This window comes from Kryptolebias marmoratus, linkage group LG16 (assembly GCF_001649575.2).
Source record: "Kryptolebias marmoratus isolate JLee-2015 linkage group LG16, ASM164957v2, whole genome shotgun sequence".
Lineage (NCBI taxonomy): Eukaryota > Metazoa > Chordata > Actinopteri > Cyprinodontiformes > Rivulidae > Kryptolebias > Kryptolebias marmoratus.
In genome coordinates, this window is record NC_051445.1 from 22,944,466 (window position 1) to 22,947,204 (window position 2,739).

Consider the following 2,739-nt stretch of genomic DNA (forward strand, 5'->3'; position numbering starts at 1 on the left):
AAATACTTGGCCTTGTTTTGGTGCAGTCATTGGACGCCTTGCTCAATATAAAGTTTCACTTGGAGTGATGCAGAGCCACATCCTGGTGAGGCTCAATCATCTATGATGTTATGACAACGTGTTTTGCTTTGTGTGTGAGGTGACAAATGTTTTTCTATAAGCATACCATGCATTTTGACCTTCTACTTAATGAAGTCAGAGAGACTCAGAGCACCCTTCTCCACCAACATGTAAAAGCAGGAGTGTGAGCGGTCACACCAGTCTGACTGCTTTCCTCCCACCGCCCCACCCCAATTTCTATTCAACCCCTTCAGCTCACCGACAACAAAGAGACTCCACAAGAACGGAGTTGCTTTGAGCAGAAGATCCAGCTGCGGCACATTTACTGGACATTCAGTGGGAGTCTGATAATTCTGGGTTTGTTTGAGTTTTAGCTGTGGCAGAATAAGCACAACTTTGCCATATGAGTCACACAAGGGGGAGGGAATCTGAGGAGTTTTGTTCTAAAATAAATGCCCACAATTTGATAGTCAAAAGAAGACCTAATTCTGACAGTGTGTCACCGAATTGTCACTGAGAAAGAAAATGGCACAAGGCATTGCTGCTGGGTTTAGATGGGTAATTGTGGGTGTTAATATATCTTTATGAGAACCTTTCATCCATGCTTGCTCATAAAGATAAAATACAACTCTCTTAAATATGAGGATGGACTTTCTAGTCTAAATATGAAATTTTGACCATTATAATTTTGAGCAGTAATACATCACAGTGATGCCTACATACATCACTATGACAGTAATGTATGTTTTTTTTTTTCAGTAGCAGGTGGTTTAAGTAAAATAAAGTAAAATAAATGTTTCTTTAAGGTTTATTTATCTCAGTATGTTTTACCAAATGATAGAGCTAAAATGTTTGCATCATTTTAGCACAGGGGCTATAATGAAGGGGAGCAGGTAACGAGGACTGCAAAGCAGTGAGCTACAAAACATTATTTCCATCTTATATGTACAGCTCAAACAGTGTAATATTTTTCCCCTACTCTTTCTTTTTTACCCGCACTTATTATCACCCCTTTGCCAAGAAAAGTGGTTGAATATATAATTTCACTTGTGTGTTTGTTGTCTGTCTGTTTGTTAGTAAAATATATCATGAACCACTGGACGGATTTTATTACATCACTGACATAAAGAATGGATGCTGCCATGTTGTATTTTTTCCACTTTACAAGGACATGTTAAATTTGTAGGACTTTGTAGAGGTATCAATTGCAGTCATGGTTTTCAGGGTTTTAATTTTAGTTTTAATATCTTGTGGGTAATATATTATTATATACCTTGTCAGGGCCTTATGGGGACCAAGAATCAGAAAGAATCTCTCATGGGAAAATCAAGCTAACATCTATTCAGATTAGGACTTATTCCAGAACAGATTCCAGTCATCTAAAACAACTCAGTTCTCAAAAATTATATAAATAAGTCTAATCAAACACTATGTCATGAATTTTCACACTGCATTACTTTTGTATCAGAAAGTTTTGTCAAATTTATCAATGTCCATTTTCCATTACTTGTTTTACTCTGAATCTTTGTAAAAAATATTCCAGCACAGCTGGTCTTCAGTGTGAATCTTTGCAGACATCCATGTAAATAACTATTTTGTGCAAAAATGAAGCTGTGCATTAATTATAATAAAACCTTCCCTTACACAACAATAAACAGTGGTTTTAGATGGGTGAAATCCACCTTGGGATAGGCCCCAGTCTGTTAGCTGGACTCGTTTATGAGAATTTCTTCTTCATTCTCCAAACTGATCTATTCTGATTTCAGGTAAGATACTGACTGCTGATAACTCCACAGAACCCCACTTCAGAAAATATTTAAACTACTACTTTTTGTTGGTGTGGGCAACTTAAAACAATATAGTGTTATTTGTGTTAAGTGAAGTAAATGTGATGTTCTTACTTGAAATAATTGAAATCTCAGAAAATATGATGAATATGAGTCTTTGTGTACTTAAATAATCAAGGTATAACAAGGTGTATGAGTCACAATAATATAACACAATCTAATGCACTGATTATCTGATGAATGCCACAACATGAGGGATGCTTTCGTTTACTGCTACCGTTGGAACACTAATGTGTGCTGTAATCAACAACAATATGCACATATTAGAGACCAAGGAAAACATATAAGTGGGACACCAATTGTTTTATCTTCATGTTCTGTTTTATTAAAACTTTATTTGAATTAATGATGAACATAAGACACTTTTAGCAGGAAATAATTATGTAAGGTAGATGAGACAGCTGTGAACTGCTTGTTTTGTTTTAATGACTTAGAAACTAACTTAGCTGGCGTCTACTGAGACAGAATATTACAAATCGTAAATATCTTACAAATCATGTCAACTTCTGAATCAGTTTTAATGAGCCTAGTGTCACTAGAAATATATTGTGAAATTAAAAGCCCAACTATTCTTGAAATAATGCATATCGCTGCTCCCTTTCATGCCAGAGTTTTAAACTCTTATGTCGAGAAAAGCTTCGTTTATCAATCAATCAATCAATCAAATTTTATTTGTATAGCACATTTCAGCAGCAAGGCATTTCAAGGTGCTTTACATAATTAAAAAACAAAATAAAAACAGCATGTGACAATGAATAAACAGTAAGAAAGAGACAAACATCAAAAACCCGCACTCTAACCCTAATTTAGCCATAAGCAACTCTAAACAGGT